We start from the raw sequence: 6,366 nt of genomic DNA on the forward strand, positions 1-6,366 counted from the left end.
AAAAAAAAAAAAAAAAAAAAAAAAATCCCTCAATCTAGTTCAGATTTTACCACAGAGACAGTCATTTGAACCCTCCAGGTCTTAGCATTGACATGTGTAGGGTATGATTGATGGTTATTATGGTCCCATCCTCTCCTGGCATGCTGTCTTTAGAACCCCTTCCTATGACTACACACAAAGAGAGCAGAAATGTGATGAGCGATACACCAGAACTGCTACCAGCTTGGTCAATTTTAGCGTAAAGATATTCCACAGGCGGGGAGGGGGGAATGCTGCTGGAGAAAGCAGGAGCCCACAAGAGGGATAGTTCATGGATATGAATAAATAAGGCACTGCTGGAGTTTTTGACATTTTGGAGAGGAATTCATTAGGGTTCATAGGTACAAATGTAATGACCTTCAAATGTCTAGTTATGTTTGCCAAACACATTATTCTTAAGACTTCTTAAAGGGTATTGTGAAAGTCTCATGGACTATGTTTCTGTTGATTCCTTCCTCAACTGGATACCCAATGTTACTTCACATATGCATCAGTACTACATTGGCTTATACAATAGTGATCAGAATATATACAAAGTTTGAGGAAGTGTGATGTCTAACACTCAGTTCTGCTCAAAACTAGCTGAGCAAGACTGCTTGTTTTCTTATCCTTTGTTTATCCATCTGTGTAAAGATATAAAACTACGTTCCTTAACCAACTTCAAAATTGTTTACTTTAAAAAATGACAAGATGAATATGTACTTCTTGTAAACTATAAAGAGATGTATAAAATATTATAGTAGTAGCATAATACTCTACGTGGTGCTTTAAAATCTATGTGTTTCATCTGTTAATCTGTTTTGGAATGTTTCTTTTGCTCTTCAAATTTTTCTACAAACTCAGCATAGCTAACTGTGGTCCTTGAATATTTTATAGTGAGATGTTGGGTCTAACACTTGACAATGTGACTGAAACACATGTGTGAGTGTGTGTGTGCGTGCATGTGTGAGTGTGCACATATGTGTATGTGCATATGTGAGTATGTAATATGTGTGAGTGTATGGGTGTCCCCTGACTCAGTCTAGCTGAACCTCCAATAGAATACCTATCCATGAGAATAAAGAATTTTCTAAAAATACTAAAATTATAAGGGGAAAAATATGGTCAAAATATATTTACAGCTAATCTAAAATTAGAGCTACTTGTTTAGAAAGAGACCTGGGGGAATGAGTTGATAATCTTTAAATATCTTAATTCCCCCATGTGTTTTATAAGAAGAAAGCAAAACTTTGAGTATCAGTATTCACTTTTTAGGATTTGGGGAAATGGTTATTTTTCTTATGCATGAATATATTACAATAAGGATGAAGAAGAATTCTTCCCATTGAGACATTTTGTGTGTGGCCACTGGATTGCTGAGAGTAATAGTCAGCACAATATGACAGAGAGAGAATAATGCAGAGGTCTGTGGCATTGAATCAGATGCTGACATTGCCACTTATTAACCTTGTAACTGTGGCCAGGAGAGCCCCTGCTTCTGGATCTGTTTCCTTGTCTTAAAGTAGGAAGGAATGTTCTAGATGGCTTACTCTGTCATCCTACTTAAGATTCTGCTTGCCTCTGAGCCAGTGTTATGAAGAGAGTCCCTAGAACACACACATCCAAAAGAATCTACCCCATGGCACCTAACATTCTGAGATTTTACAATTATTCCTGTGGATTAAATTCTCAGAATGCAGGCACACACCTTTGAAGTTTGAATATACCAGGAATGTTAACATAGCACTGCCCATACATCCACATGTATTTGTTGATGACAGCCATTTCCTTTATGATAAAGAAAAGGGGGGCACAAATATTTCATAAGCACCAATTTATCAGACATTTGCAGTAGGCTTCCCTCAAATACAGATTCATATAGCTCCTAAAATCCTGAGGTTAAATTTCACTGACATTCCATTCACAGAGTTGGTTCTGATTCACTCCATGCAACTCCCAAGCAACCATTCTCATTTGAGCACTATGTGGTTTGAGTTTGAGAGGCCCCTGATGGAATAGCTGTCAGGGAATAGGGGGACCATGTAGGGCAGGGGTCAAGATGGGACTAGGTGAAGCTGCTGCTCACATCTCAATAATTAGGGTGGTACTAAATCTGGAGATGTGACACTTTACTAAAATGATGAAGAGAGACCAATACAACATGGGTTCTGAGCAATTATATTTGGATATTAATTACCCATAATATTTCACTATTATAATTTAGGTTGTAAATTTCTTACTATTCTAGTGTGACTCTGATTCATATGCATGAATCGTAGTAGGCTATAGAAATAAATCACTGAAAGAAAACATAGCAGAGCTGGTGAAAAGCCAACAACCATCATCTGTAGACATACCTTGCCTACATAGAAAGGAAAAGTTCTTATTCATTTTCACTCATTAGTATTTAGTAGTTTCTAGCACCTAGTGTAACTCAGTAACTCTGAAGGATTAAACTCTCTATTTAACATCATGGGAAAAAATCTTCAAAATATATTTAAAATCTGACCATCTACATCACCTCCACTGCTACTACTCTGGGTTATGCCATCACAGTCTCTAGCCTTGTAGTAGCCACCCATAGTCCCTCTGATCATCACAGCATCCTGAATGATCTTATTAAAATAAAAATCAGATCACGCAGCTACCTCTTCCCAAGCCACCCTATGACTTCCCTTTCTGACTAAGGGAAAGCCGATAGTCTACAAAGCCATGCATAATCTGGCTGCCAGTTTCTGCTCTGACTTCATCAGCAAATTCGCTCTACTTGCCCACTCTGTTTAAGCCACAAGTCTCCCCTGTGCTGCTGTCAAGTACACTAGGCACATCTGCAACATGACTTATACCTGCTCTTCTCTCTACCTGGTATGTTCTTCTCTCAGATCACATCATGTCTCGCTCACTTCCTTGGGGTCTTTATTCATTCCCCTGAGACTTTCTCTGACTATTCACTTAGAATTACCGTGTTCCCAATGTTCCTGATATGCTTTGTCAACTTATTTATCCCCCACAGCAACTATTGCCTTCTAACACTTGTATTTTTCCTCATTTGCTTCTTTAAAGTTGTCTAGACTGCAAACAATAGACTGATTACAGTCTATTGAAGTAGACCGTCAACTCCATAAAAACACGTTTTTTGGTTCATTTTTACTCTTTTGAGGCTCTAGTGTCTAAAAAAAATGACTTACCCGTGAAAGATACATGATAAATATATTTTCAATAAATGGATCAATAGTTGGAAAAAGGGAAGAAACAGAAGAAATGAATACTGAAGGACAACTAGTGCCTAGAAGTAGGACTTTGAATTACTCCAAGAAGAGTAAGCTTTGCCTGGGAACATAAATTGAAGTTCTTATTAGGCTTGTACCCTGACAGGGCATGGCCAGTTCCCTGGAGTCAGAGGTTAAGCGACTTGCTTGATATCACTCAGTGATTTAGTGGCAGAGCCGGGCCTGGAGCCAAGTCACAGGCTCCTTTACCACCACCCCACCCATCCACCCCTTCAGGCACACAGACTTACCATGAATAATCATTCACCAGCTTCTAGAAATTTTTTTTTTCCTCTGGATCATGACTTTGCATTTTAGAAGAAAGAAATTATGGAAATTCAGGTTATAGAGTTTATGAATATAAAATAAAAAGTGAAACAAAACCTTCTATGTATATTTTTATTCCTTTGCTCCTGATGACTAAAGGGACCTTTCAATGTCCCTTTCTATTACTAACCACATTCAATAGTGAGTTGACAAGGTCATTCAGCTACTACTGATCATGTGTCTGCAACTCTAAGGCATGACAGAGGACACAAAAGAACTTTGTGGCATGTTTCCTGCTGTTCTTATCTCATTGATGAACCAAAACTAATAATGGAAAACAAAAACAAAAAGAAAAAATATGAGGTACATGTGTTTATTACATTAATCTTGCAATGTATTTCTAGCATATAAGAGTTTACCAAAAATGCTTTTAGGATGAACATTACTTGGAGGAATGGAATGGAGAGGGACTCTCTCTTCATGCTCTCTAGGGAGTGAGGTGATGGGAAAAGTGAAAATAAAATATTTGTAGAACCATTGCTTATTAATAACAAAGAGAACTTTGGAGCGCCCCACCTCTCCCGCCAATGACTGGTTTAATATCACACACCCTATGGGCAAACTGGGGTATGAAACAAATCATGTGATTCTCAGTTTGGAACTAGTCCTCATTTCACGCGATTTTTATACACTGAGCTGCGTTTATCTAAAAACCAATATTTAATGTCACATTCCAAGAAAAGACAAAATTGCTATAAAGGAGAGCTAAAATTTCAAGTGACATAACGACGTATACCCAAGGTAAAGACATCAAGCTGTAAAAAGGCAAGAAAATTAGGGCATACTAAGAGACAAAGTAAGGATTTACACCCAGCTTGTTTGAGTGTAGGAACTATCCTTTTCTCATTAAGTATATTGCCTCCAAACCTAGAATTTATAACCATCATGCATGTTGATATTTCAGTAGGAATAATTGGATCATAAAACCTTAATAAAGGTGATCTTGAAAGGGTGTGAAATAAGATGGGGCGTTTCATCCTTTCAGAAAGTAACACTGCTTTGCTTCCATTCTGCACATGAAGAAATTGAATTTCCCATTGTGTAGAACTACAAAGGGTGAATGTGGATTTGAATTCAGTTCTGTTTGACTACAAAGCCCCACCTCTACAAAGGACACTGGTTGCCTTGGAGAAGATACCCTGGGGAGTGGGGAGAACTACGTAGAGTTCATGGAGTCTGGAATCACTAAAAGAACACTTCACAATTTGGTTGAGATTTTACTTGATTTTAAAAATAAAGTATGAATGGAAACAGTGCCTTCCACAGGAGTATCTAGCATGTACTAAGGTCTCAATATTTGTTCACTGAATTATAATAATGTTACAATTATATAACAATTATAACAATACATTATTTATACTAATAGTATAACTAATTCTAATAGTATTAGCGGTGGAAGAAATCCGAGTTATCTGGAGTCACCGGCGTCCAATCCGTACAGATCTGCAACAATCCTGCAGCGATTTCAATTCCTGCCTCCTCAGAAGAAGGAACTGGACTGAGAGGCATGAGGAGGAAAAAGAGACCAAGACAACTTCCAGAGCAGGAGTGGAAATTTATTTTAAAAAGACTTTAGAATAGGAAAGAAAGGAAAATTTGCTTGCAAGAAACCCAGGCGTATGCCTGAAGGTCCGAGAGAGGAGAAGACAGCAAAATAAATAAATAAATAAATAAAAATAAAAAGGCGGGGGCGGGGGGTGGGAACATTTAACCGTGATCCTAGATTTTATTGTCTCGTCACTTCCCCATGATTCCTCCCTTAGGGTGGACTTTCCTCATGCGCAGTGCGTTCCTTACCCTTTGGAATTGAGCAGGAGCAGTGTTTAGGGAGTTATACCCACGCTCATCTGAGGCATTTTTCCTTTTTCTGGTGGCGTGTGCGCCGGAATGTCACACTTTGCCATTTTGTCTCTTAACAGGCATCCCCAAGAAGCTTCTTCTCTCGGGGGCCTTCATTCAATTAACGCTTGTAATGTTAACAGGTGTGGACAATCAGGAAATTGTCTCTCCCTGGCTGCTGAATTATCATTTTTAGAGAGGCAATGCGATAATTGCTGAACCATCACCCAAGAGCCCCCTCCTGCCCCAGCGTACGCCTATCTACCCGGAACAATATTAAATCACTTTCACATGACCTCAGAGCAGTATATCTAGAACCTAAAATATACTATTGTTATTTATTTGCATATTTGTCTCTCTTACTAAACTTGAAGACTCATGAGGGCAAAGAGAACATAATATTTCTCCCTAAATCTGATGCTACTATAAACATTCATGTAGTAAACAGTTAAGAAACAAATGAGTTTGTTTCTATGAGATATTCAAGGTAAATATTATTTTTAGAAGACTGAGGCTCTGAGTGATTAGTTTTCTGCCACACTAGCAAGTGGTGAAATTGGTATTTGAGTTAGAATTTTCATTAATTAATTCAATCTTACATTATTTATATTCTACATTTCAGTAGATGTTATATTACCTCTTTAATAGAAATGTGAACATTTCTCTCTCTCTCTCTTTTTTTTTTTAACCTGAGCGTTCCAACTTCCAGTCATCTGGGAAATTTTTTAAATATGTGCCTGGACACTGTATGTCATTTAATGCCTTGTCTATCTCCTTTCCAAGTCTTTCAGGTCAAAGATTTTGCAAAGCCCCTATAATTGTCAGATAAATAAAATCACATTGCTCATAATTACCAGGGACAATTCTGTGTAATTAGATGTTAACTCTAGTATCCCCTCTCCTTTATGACTCT

This window comes from Colobus angolensis, unplaced genomic scaffold (genome assembly GCF_000951035.1).
Source record: "Colobus angolensis palliatus isolate OR3802 unplaced genomic scaffold, Cang.pa_1.0 Scaffold514, whole genome shotgun sequence".
Lineage (NCBI taxonomy): Eukaryota > Metazoa > Chordata > Mammalia > Primates > Cercopithecidae > Colobus > Colobus angolensis.